This window comes from Trachymyrmex cornetzi, unplaced genomic scaffold (assembly GCF_001594075.2).
Source record: "Trachymyrmex cornetzi isolate Tcor2-1 unplaced genomic scaffold, Tcor1.1 scaffold230, whole genome shotgun sequence".
In the NCBI taxonomy this organism is placed as follows: domain Eukaryota; kingdom Metazoa; phylum Arthropoda; class Insecta; order Hymenoptera; family Formicidae; genus Trachymyrmex; species Trachymyrmex cornetzi.
The window spans coordinates 365,828-378,469 of NW_017296957.1; the positions used below are offsets into that span (position 1 = coordinate 365,828).

The following is a 12,642-nucleotide window of genomic DNA, read 5'->3' on the forward strand; positions in this document are numbered from 1 at the left end:
TATCGATAATACATGCATTTATTTCTAAGATTCTACGTATATGTAACGTAAACTGCTGTAACGTATATGCTAAATATGTTCATTTATCAATAAAAGTGAGGTGTGAATATAGACCTAAGTGAAGATTGATACAAAGCCATCATTTAGTTATAAACTCATCTAATCATAAGATATAGAGTATATGATAATAAATTAATTCGTTAAAAAACCGGAGTATTTTGTATAATTGTTATTAAAGATAAGAGAGCATTTTAGTGCTTGTAAAAAGACTGGAGTAAAGCGCACTAAAAGATGGAACGAATCTCGGTCTGAGTGGTTCTCGCATTCTTCTAGCAGCATCCTTTTACTAGAATTTTATCGAGACGTTCATTACTCGCTTACAAGCGTAATTCGCGCGTCTTCCAGTACCGCGGTGTCCGGTCTGTGAAGCCGCGTGTATGACGTTAACGAGCGACGCGACCTGTAATGGGATTACTTTGCGTAAATCATGGAACTGCCCGGTTGGTTCTGCCGCGTGTCGTATACACCTATTACAACATGCCTTCGACGACTCGCCCCTTGACGCTTTGAGATACATCGGACGTTTAACCCTGAGGTCCGCGTCATTCTGAAAGCACCCGGACACTATGCGACACGCAAGTTTACCAACTCGTGTTGGCAACTTGCATGTTGCCATACAAAATATCAGTTGCAAAAGAAAATCATATATAAATTATATCAAAAAATTTCTATAAATATACTAAATATTATGTAAGTTCCTTCTTCCATTCAGCTTTAATAACAAATTTTAGAGCACTACTTAAGTATTATTTATAGTATTATAATAACTATTATTTACTTCTGATGTTTTCATTTTCTTCCTTCGAAAACATTGTCAGACAAAGATTATTGAAATGGAACCCATAAAGCAGAAGACAGGAAGACTAGTAACTACACTAACTATCTAGAAAAAGACTATTTTGAATGAAATAACCAGAAAATTGTGGAGTCTATTAAAATATCTCACTAGACAATATTAACCCTTGAACACCACACTGGGTTACGGTAACCCAGTCCGTTTGAAAAAAAGCGCGGCGTTTATGAACAGTCAGAAGTGTGGTGTGGGAGCAATGGAGGGAAAAAACTTTCTTTGCATTGATGCATTAAATCCCGGGATAAAAGCAGAAGAAGACTCCAGGGTTACCGTAATCCATGTGTGGTGAAATCAGGTGGCAAAAATAGTGTGGTGTTTAAGGGTTAAATGGTATAAAGTTCTTAAAGACTTAAGTTTCAGCTAGCAACAGATTTTTTATCTTCTTCTTCTTCTCGTGCCTCTTCTATCGAAGATTGGCGATCATTATGGTGATTTTTATTTTGGAAACAGCAGCCCTAAAGAGTGACCTCGTGCTCTGTCCAAATTCTATTATCTCAGGTTCCTCAGCCACGAAATCCTGCGACGTCCGGGAGTTCTCTTACTCTCGATTTTTCCTTGGATTATGAGTTGCAGGAGTCGGTATTTGTCGTTCCTCATAACGTGCCTAAAATATTCTAATTTTCTCCTCTTTTCTGTTGTAAGCAATTGTGAGTTGGTATTCATTTGTCTCAGGACTTCAGTATTCGGGACACGGTCTCTCCAGGGGATTCTGAACATTCTACGATATACCCACATTTCAAAGGCCTCTCTTTTATTTTCTAAGGCTTGAGTGACGTCCATCCTTCCATGCCATAAAGAATCACCGGGAACACATAATAGCGCACCATCCTTAGACGAAATTCAAGTTTCATATTTCAGCATTTCAGCATTTTTTCCATCCTATTGAACATCGATCTGGCTTGTTCAATACGACTTCTTATTTCCTGACACATCTCAATTGACAAGACATCCAAGGTATCGATAGCTGTTACAACGCTCTATTTGCACACCATTTAGGATCAGTTGTGCAGGGACATTTTCTCTTTTGCTGATCACCATTAACTTCATCTTTTTCACATTCACGGTAATTCCTGCTTCTCTACAATAGCCATATTGATTCTGTCCAATAATGCCTGAAGATTTTTTATATTATTTACTAAACTTATCTCAATCAATATATATACATATCAAATCAATCTTTTTTAACTTATATTTTTAATTTCCGAAATACTCAACATTTATTATAATTTTACTGAAAATTATTTAATATAATTGTAATTGTAATTAACTCATTATCAATAGATTTTTCTTTCCCATTTTACCAATCCTTTAATAGCAACACAGAAACTGGAATAACTTGCACTCGCGTAAAAAATTATCCTTATTGCTATTATTCACGCTTCGATGGTATATCGGACAATAATTTCACGAGCCGGCTAGAACCGTAGCTTATACATAAAGAAAAATAAATTAACGATTTGGTCCTAATTGCACGTTCAGATTTTTACGAGCAACCCTGTCGTACGCGATGCGTGCGAGATTACAAACACATCGAGCGAAGGAGTGTGAGAGAGGGGAAAGCATACGACATAGGGCTGTAATTACTACGAGCTTGCCCTCACGCGCGGTAAAAAATTGGGATAAAACAGTGCCTCTATTAATTACGTATTACTTAATCGCTGGCTTTTTCTCCTACCTTCTTCGTCGAGTAAAAAGCGAAGAAGAAGTGTAGAGAATAGAAGCACATTTACTATCTTCGACTGTCGATATGAAAGAACTTAAGTTCAAGAGATAATGTCCTTCTCTATATGAGTATGATTGCGCGAACACATTTTTGCCGAAACGTTCGTTTTTATAAACAATCGAGATAACTCCTTTTGTATTAACAACAATATCAATGAGCGCTGGGAGATGTGTCAGGAAATAAGAAGTCGTATTGAACAAGCCAGATCGATGTTCAATAGGATGGAAAAAATGCTGAAATGCTGAAATCTGAAATTTGAATTTCGTTTAAGGATGGTACGCTATTATGTGTTTCTGGTGATTCTTTATGGCATGGTAGGATGGACATCACTCAAGCCTTAGAAAATAAAAGAGAGGCCTTTGAAATGTGGGTGTATCGCAGAATGCTCAGAATCCCCTGGAGAGACCGTGTCCCGAATACTGAAGTCCTGAGACAAATGAATACCAACTCACAACTACTTATAACAATAAAGAGGAGAAAATTAGAATATTTTAGGCACGTCATGAGGAACGATGAATACCAATTCCTGCAACTCATAATCCAAGGAAAAATCGAGAGTAAGAGAACTCCCGGACGTCGCAGGATTTCGTGGCTGAGGAACCTGAGATAATAGAATTTGGACAGAGCACGAGGTCACTCTTTAGGGCTGCTGTTTCCAAAGTAAAAATCGCCATAATGATCGCCAATCTTCGATAGAAGAGGCACGAGAAAAAGAAGGAGAATTAGTAATAATAAAAAATCCAAAAAAACACAGGACAAATGAGAGTCAGTGTAGCAGTTAATACGCAAGATGTAATCTTAAATCTTTATTTCAAAAAATAGTACGTTTCGGTTCACTTTGGAACCATCTTCAACAATACAATTTCAAAATATAACTTCCATCATGTCCAAGGAAAAAATTACCATCAGATTAACAGATTTGAGGTTGTAAAATCTAATCGAAACATTAACATAATTGTATTATAAATATTTCATAACCATATTCCATTAAACAAGTTACAAATTAAAATTAAAAAACCGGTGACTCACCCCAAAACATAAAAGAAATTCGTCTTAACATTGGATAAAAAAACAATTAAAATTTGTTACCACTACACGGAGAAAATTTTCTCTTAGAATTTAGCCTGAAAATCATGATAATAGTGGGACAACATAGTATTTCAAAGAATTGTATATGAGTTTCTTTAATTTACTAATATGTGTCATAATAAGATATGTAATATATTTTATTAATTTTACTAAAGGGTATAGTATTATAAAATTTCAACATTTTAAAATATGTTACGCAGTTTATGATTCTTTATTATTTTAAAAGAATAGATACTACAATAAGTTGTCATGAATATATAAAATAGCTTATACAATTTTTACCATACAGCATGATATTTTTAATCTGATTTAGTCGCTTATAATTTTATCATGTAACATAGTAATTGATCGACTGTAATCGATATTTATCGGTTATTTTCGTTGTCGAGTGTGTCTCTGGCTACGCTAGAACTTATTTCAAAACATTTTACAATCTGCATTATAATTTTTATACACATATACTACATCATTTATAAAAAGTCTCTTGTATATTTCAAAAAATCTATCGTTACTGATAATATTTCATTATTGTCAAGTTGTCCCAAGCTTATTATCAAACATGATGAAATTTGTAATCAATTTTGCGGTAAAAAATAACGAAAAATTCTCTCCGTGTAGAGAATATCATGTTTAAACGCATATTAATCGCAGCTCGAAAGAAACATGACTAATACAATTTAATATAATAAGTAAGACGTGTCAGATCAACAAGGAAAATAAAAAAGAAGAAAGGACGACGTCAATACATAAACAGTGATTTGTATAAATCGACAAAACACATCTATTTAATGTCTTTTAAGAATTTTATGTAAGTGTGATGTATACCCCCACCCTCTGTATCTGAGCGTAAATTGAGACTTTTATTGCATGAGTATATAAAGGCACTCAGATATTAATCGTTTATTAAGAAAACGCTCTTCATCGCGTCATTCTCCCAATCGAAGTCATGCTCAAATTCAATCCGATGTTCTGTGATCACCGATTGGTTGTTACTATTCCTGTTAATATGATTTCGATGCTCAGCCAATCTAATTTTAAGTTTTCTTCCTGTCCAACATATGAGGCATCGCAGGATTTACATGAGATTTTATACACAACATTTTTTCTCTCTTCTCTTGGGAGGATGTCTTTAGTCCCTTAATCAAACTGTATAATTTATTTAAACTCGTAAAAGCTAATTTAGTGTTAAAGATTTTACTAATTCTTTTGAATTCCTCTGAAATTGAAATTTTTGGAATATAAGGTAGCACAAACCAAGAAGTTCAATCCCTCTTGATTTTATCATTTGATTTTTTCTGTCGTATCGTACCTTTATGAATAAGAATTTTTAAACGTGCATTAATAGTATTAAAAATTAAATCAATCGGATAATCATTTTTTAGTAATGTACTGATAATGTGTTCGAAATTTTTTTTGTAATATTTAGGATCCGAAAACGCTCTATCTGTCGTGTCTATTATCATGCCCCTTTTTTATGAGAGTGGATACGATGATAAAAAATTATAAGATCTTCCCGAATATGTAAGTTTATGGTACCAGTCAAACTCAATTAGATTGTTATTATTAATAATAATAATATCAAAAAAATTTATTTTGTTGTATGTGTCTTTTTGTATCGTATGATCTCACGATTATGCAAAATTTTTTTTTCAACTTTTTTTAATACGTTCGACACTGTCTATCAAAAACTTTCACCCCGAATTAACTACAATTGTATGACTCTATAGATCCATGAGTCGCACAAATAGTGATGGCTCCGAGGTTTGTGAAAGAACAGGTCCGTATGGAAGAAAATATATGTTCTTGAAATTGTAAAAAATTGATAAAATAAATAAAGCTAAAGCAGAAATATTACGAAATAGAACAGATGAATGTAAAATTAATGTATGATACAAGACATTATTTAACATTTCTTAAACTTAATTATGCCGGCCTATAGAACGGTTGATTTGTGATCAAGAATCCAATAAAGAAACCAACAAGGCAAAATAAAGGAGAACGGTCGCGCAACAAAATGCCTAAAAAAAACTCACGCATTATATCGCATACATATTCGTAACGAAAAAAGATATTAATGGTCCAGGCTCCATTTTTAACGCGCCAACGGATGTCGCTTCTCGCATAAATCATCGCGTTTCAAATATATTTCCCCCCACGAGTGACCCTCACAATTTTGGACGTGATCAGGTATGCGTGCACAGTAGCGGACCGGACATTTAAATAACCGAAGTTTACGATCACGATGCGTCCCGATCTTGCGAAACCTCACGTGTTTGCCTGCGTATATATTATTTGGCGGAATTTATTATCACGATAAATCGCGCCGAGGCTCACTTCAACGTTACAAAATTTCTATATGCACAATACAACATATATATGTATATATGTATACACACATGTAACAATATATTTTAATTCTAATTCGGTATTCCGACGTATAGACCGATTTTTCATATTTTATTTTTTTCATTGTCAAAAAAACCGCCGTGAGATGATTGCACCATTGATTGACATTTATAATCGCCCCACGTATGTGTGTTTGTGTAACCTTCGTTTAAGGTGTCATATCGATCGAGAATCTTGCGAGGACTTTCGGGACCGTGATACATTCATTTCCATCGCTACGCATCGGAGAAAGGAATAATTGTTGCCGTTCGTGCTATACTCGGTCATGCGTTGATTATCCTGCAACAACGTCTGATTAACGTGCAATTAAGATGAATCAAGTGGCAACGGCATTTCGATGAATCTAAAAACCACATGATCGAGCCGACAATTGATCACAATGCAGATCATATACGTATCGTCATATACGTTCTCCACACTCGTGGTAATCTTTACGAAAGAAGAGAATCCTTTTCCGTCAAGGTCCTTCAGTATCGCGTGTCTTCGTGCACTGCTTTCAACTTGCGTATGGCATATTTAACGTTCACCAACTGTGTCGGCATTTAGGTTTAGTCAGCAGAAATGAGTTCATCGCATGCATTTTCGACGTTGCGTATCAAATTGCATGAAGATCCGAGTATAACAATATTTATATTTCGCGTTACTAATTTTATGTTAAATCTGTGGTACCAAAAATATACAAAATAATATAAACATTTAGAAAATATGCACTATTTATTTTATTCTTAATAAAAAGTTGATTATTTACTTTTAATATACATTCCATCTTCGTTGAAATAGAATCACACAATATATTGTTATCAAATAGAATATTTAAATAATTATCATGGAATGTCGTACTATTCTTTTAGTAGAACGTACCTATACAGCACACTTTCTCTGGCAAAAATAAAAATTGGGACCTAAACCAAATATAAAGGCAAAAGCTTCTAGGAAGTGAAAATCGGAACGAAACATAAAAAAGGCGTTTACACCTCTCACATAATAATTTTACTCTACATAATAATTTTAATAGTCCAATAGAATTATTTTCAGAATTCTTTTCTGTATTTAGTTGAATCTTTTAGATACTTTAGCAAAATCGTTCTTTCCGTGTCTCATGGGTATACCATTGAAAGTTACTGGAATTAATCAGCTTTAATATTTGTTAAAAACATGAAATATTTATTTTTCCTATTTTCTATGCGTTTAAAAATGATTTGACGTGTTTCAACAGCTTTCCATGACATACTTTGTGAAAATAAACGGTGAGCTTATTAATGGTCAGTCTCTTATTAATAAAATAAGTAGTATATTTTTCAGATGATCGCATCATTTTGTCTATCCCTTGTATAGAAATGTAACCGATTCAAAAAATATTGTTATTAAAAAAATATAAAATGACATCTCATAATAATTTGTATTCCCTAAAACACGTTAAATTTATCGTTCTAAGTCATTGGATTGGAGCTAATAGGAGAGAACTTAGCCCCATTTTATTGATGAACTCTTAAAAAAGTAGTCATCAGATGGAAATCCCATCGTCCATCGAATAGAAACTCTGTCTTTAGAAACGCATTAGGACATCAAAGAGACCGATGTTCGAATTAGAGGGCACCGCGTGGATCCAACAATGAGACGCGCTTATGTCCCGATGTAAACCAGAATCATTAATGGGACATAATTCATGGATTACAAATCCTCGTTGCGCTAAAAAAAGGGCGTTACCCCCGATCGTACATTAATTGTCTATCACGCGCAAGGCAACTAACGTGCGTTTGCGCAACGCGACATGTCGAGAGGATTTCGTTCTCGGTATATCTCTTTTTATCTCGCGTGTCGCGTAGATAAGGAGTTAATTGACGTTGATGAGCAGCGTATAATTAACGACGTCACGGCGTGCGTAAATAGGAAATCGAAAGTGGAAGAGTAGCGGTTCGACGTCTCATTATAGACAGACCGACTGTTACGTAAGCAAAAGTGTGATTTAAAATTTGAAAGATTTGATAAAATAAAGACACATATCGATAATCGATGTTCTTGTTATTTATTTCTTAACTGCAACATATAAGTCCAGTGTAAGACATTTTATTAATTTTAAAATAGTATAATAATTTGGAATAATTTTATAATAATAAAAAGATTCATAGGACTCTTAAATATTATAAAATTGCAAATAATGTTGTAAAGGACATATAAGAGTCAAATAAAACGTTTAAAATTATACATATGTCACAAAAAATAAAATAAAATAAAATTTAATTGAACGTTAGTAAGAATCATTACATGTTTCGGCTTTATATCAAGCCATCTTCAGATGTTCCAACGCAGTTAACATTTCCGCAAGATATCCATTTATATTCGGTAAAATTACAAAAATATCCATGAATAATTTTATGTTTTATGTTTTTCAAATACAGCATCTCTACACTGAGAAAAATGTCCGTTCAAAAAGTAACAAACAGATATTTCCGATTGATTTTGATCGGATTTATAAGACTATCCGATCAAATTTATCGGATTTACAGGACTATCTGATCGTAAATCCGATCAAAATCAATAGGAAATATCTGTTACTTTTTGAACGGATAAAGCCGGAAATTTTTCTCAGTGTAAAAGACGTTCTAAAATAAACGTCTCTATGGTGTAAAAAAACATTCTATGTTTTAAGGACGTCCCTAGGATATCTACAGAATGAAATGTCATGTTTAGGCATTTTTAGTCTATTCATGTAGGCTAATTCATACTGTATTCATTGTATAAAATTTATGTATTGTTAATTCTTAAAAGAAAATAAAATAACAAAAAGCTTTAGAGTGGGCCTCAAAGACGCATATATTTCTTTAAGCCATAAAAAATACGTGTGCTTTTGTTAGGAATTAACAATTTGATGAAAGAAAAGTAAAAAATAAATACACCATGGGCTCGTCCGGGATTTGAACCCGGGACCTCTCGCACCCGAAGCGAGAATCATACCCCTAGACCAACGAGCCGCTTCGAGAGGCTCCTTCGTTATAAATGCTCTAGTGGAACCGCTACAATGTTATACTAAACTAATTAACGATCTTACAACATGATTGCATGAGATATATGTGATTAGCGTTCCACTTGCCGCACAAGTCCAGTCACGCTTGTGTGCATTCGGATTTGCGTTTATCTCGCAAGAACGGAAATAAACATTCTATATCTTCGGATGAAACACGTTTAAGAACTTAACCCAGAAATTTGATCAAAGTAATTATCGTCAAGGATATTTTAATGGAAAAAAACTTCACAAAGAATACATTCTCGAGTTTTTATTCTCTATAATCACTTTGATCAACTTCGATTATTTAATATCTTATCTCGCTGTTTGATACGCATACTCAGCAACGCTTAATAATGTATATTCAATTTCTCTAATTACTTTCTTTAAAATCTGTTTGTCGTAAATCTCAAATTGGTAACGGCTATATAATTTAATAACGCGATATTATAAGAAATAAATACTTCATAGCTAACATTACCAGTTGTGTCGGAGAAAATAGTTGAAATAGAAAATAGTAAATAGAAAATTAAAGTAGTTTGTTTAATCACATGAATATGGAGATATCAAATAAGTACCTTACTTAAAGTAAATATAAACAGTAGTAAATTATACTATTTGCCTTTTTTATATTTACTACGCAAAACTGATTTTAAATAGTATTTTTTGTAGATCTATACTTTAAATATTTCTACCGAATTCATTTCAATTTTCTCCCAGCTCTTATTACCAGATTCTTTTAAAAGTACATATGTACTTTTATGAAGATCTTAAATTAAACATCTGGTTTTATTAATTACAATTATTTTATATTTAATTGTATCAACACTGTTAGAAATTTCTCAATGAATTTTAATTGACATGTAAAGGAAGCATGTGGTTATGCACGAAATTAAATGTAATGAATGATGTAAATAAAAACTAAATTACAGTAGTTTTAAATGTGATGAACGTGTGTATTGAAATTAATGAACACATTATTATAGAAATTAATTTACACGTTAATGAAAAGTACGAGATTTGTAACTGAAAAGTAATTTACGTTAATGACATGTAAGAAACGTAAACGTATTAACCGTTAAGCGTTAATAGTATTAGACTTAATTAAAATATTATTAATATTCGTAAATGTAAAAGTACATTAAATTTCATTAATATGTACATTAATAGTTATTTCAATTATGATTAATTAAATGTCATTTATATCCGTAAATGAAAAGTATATTAAATTTCATTACACTTAATTTTTCAGTTACTGTAAACTTAAATCTCATTAACATGTGCATTAATAGTCCTTTCAGTTACAGAGAAATTAAACTTCATTCACCAATGTACATTAAAAGTTAATAAAATTTAAGAACATTTCTAACAGTGAATAAGGATTGTCAATAAAAATTATGTTTTAGAAATTTTGGTTTATTACATATCTATATTTAATGCATAAAGAATTGTACCCCCGTCTCCTGCCCTCGAATTATTTTTTTTTAATGTACATGTATATATATCCTTTTTTATGATTCAGGTTTGGTAATTCTTTTCACAACGTACAAGTAATACAAACTCGCCGCCTTTGTTCCATTTCCACCCATTTTCCTCATTTTTCAATCTACACAGGCACAAATGACGTAATGGAGCAACGAAAAAAAATTATTCCTGAGAGAAGAAACTGTATCACTTAAGGCCATGAAATGGATATAAAACGTACGCAATTGATCGGGATAGCGAGAAGAGACGGGTATGGCGAGAACATCGCCGAGGCTCGTGGCTCCATCTGTAGCCGGGGAGGTAGATTCGTGTTGCGTGCTATTCCCCTCCGACCTCTGCGCATCATTTCATCGTGGAATAACCGGCGTGTTTTAAGGAATGCATGTGGCCTACAACAAAGTTGAGAAAAGGTCACGAAGCGTGGGTTGCGCAATTACTTTTCATCGCGCGAGCGTAATTGCGGGACCCACGTTCGCGCAAGGAAAAAAGAAAAAAGAAGAAAAGGAAAGAGGGAAGTGGGAAATATTCTTTATGTACCCGTTTCGTCCGAGTCTTACTTTAAACGCAAAGGGCTTTGTGAGATAAATTCTTAGCCGAAGGCTAGAAGAGTTGCTTCTTGAGAACAGTGCCAAAAGAGAAGCGGGGAACAAAACAATAATGAAATTCTTTGCTGAAACCCGATACTCTATTCTATTACAATAATCATCAAAGTCAACCAGTGACACGCTACGTTTACCTGAAATCTTTCAAAGAAGGAGGAATTAAAAAGAAATTCTTTTTAAAGAGAAAGAGCTCAACAAATATATGTACGATATGCCTTTAAAGGAAACCTTTTTCTGGATTCATTCAAAATAAGCACAAGCTTCTCTGAAAAGATATTCCAAATACTGTTTTAGGGGGGCGGTTTGCTTTTACACTCGAACGGTATTTTTTACAATTAAGTGTTCTTTGATTTGCAAAAGTATTATAATTAAACAATTTGATTCTTGCGTCTCTCATTGAAAATTGCAGACTGAATTTAATTTTCTTGAAATCTTAAGAAATTTATTTAATCTTTAATTAGTATAAAAAAAATTAGTATCAGTATTAATTAATAATATACAGACTGTCATTATTGTATCATTTCCATTTTACCCTGACGCCTCTTTCACATAATAATAATAAATATCCTTTTCTTAATTAGATTATTCAAATTTTTTGTATCTAATAAATGTAATAAAATTATTACAATTATTACGTAGAAATATTTAATGACCTGTAGATTGGACATTGATTTTAGTTATTTGAGTTTATTAGAATATCCAATATGCCGTATATAACAAAATTATTAATTATTAAAAAATATTTGATGTTCTGTAGATTTTCTATTTCTACACAAAGACTTAAATTGTAAAAACATAAAAAAAAACTCAAAATAGGATCTGTAGGGCAATGTACTTCAGAATGCCGGTTCAGATTCCAGCGGGAAAAAAAGGATATATTAAAGGAAAAGTAGTAAACCCATTCAGTCCCGTTTAAAAATATGCGGTCTACCGTGCGGTTCTTTTAGTAGTTTCTTTTATGCCCTATTGACCATATTTCTGACGTGTGCAGTCGCTTCGAGTGATTCAAATTTACTATTGTTTCGCGTGCTCAGATTTAGTTTATTATAGCATAACGCCGTGAAGTAATGAAGATTCGATACATCACTATTATTTTAAATGCAGATAATTTATCATTGGATAAATTCGCGTCTTTCTTCGATGATGGGGAAATTTTTAAACGGTACAAGCAAGAGCAAATTTCAATTTTACACGGTCGAAATGTCGCTCGATAGACACGCCGAAGGAAAGTGGCGCGATTTAGGTGCACGCACGAGGAAAAATCTCGACGAACACGAGCAAGCGAACGAGCGTGATCGCTCGTTACAAGCACTGAATTTAATCGGCCATCAAGCACGAGCCGAGATCGCCATGCCGTCACGGTCGTCCCTCCAAGGACGTGTCTCGAGAGTCATCTCGTTACACGGATACGTATATATAA

General features: G+C 33.3%; 1 non-coding gene across 1 annotated transcript; it reads right to left on the reverse strand.

The window, feature by feature from the left end:
- Positions 1 to 9,031: 9,031 nt before the first annotated feature.
- Positions 9,032 to 9,103, reverse strand: TRNAP-CGG (transfer RNA proline (anticodon CGG)). Its single transcript has one exon. It is a non-coding gene; the product is annotated as a tRNA-Pro (tRNA).
- Positions 9,104 to 12,642: the final 3,539 nt, after the last annotated feature.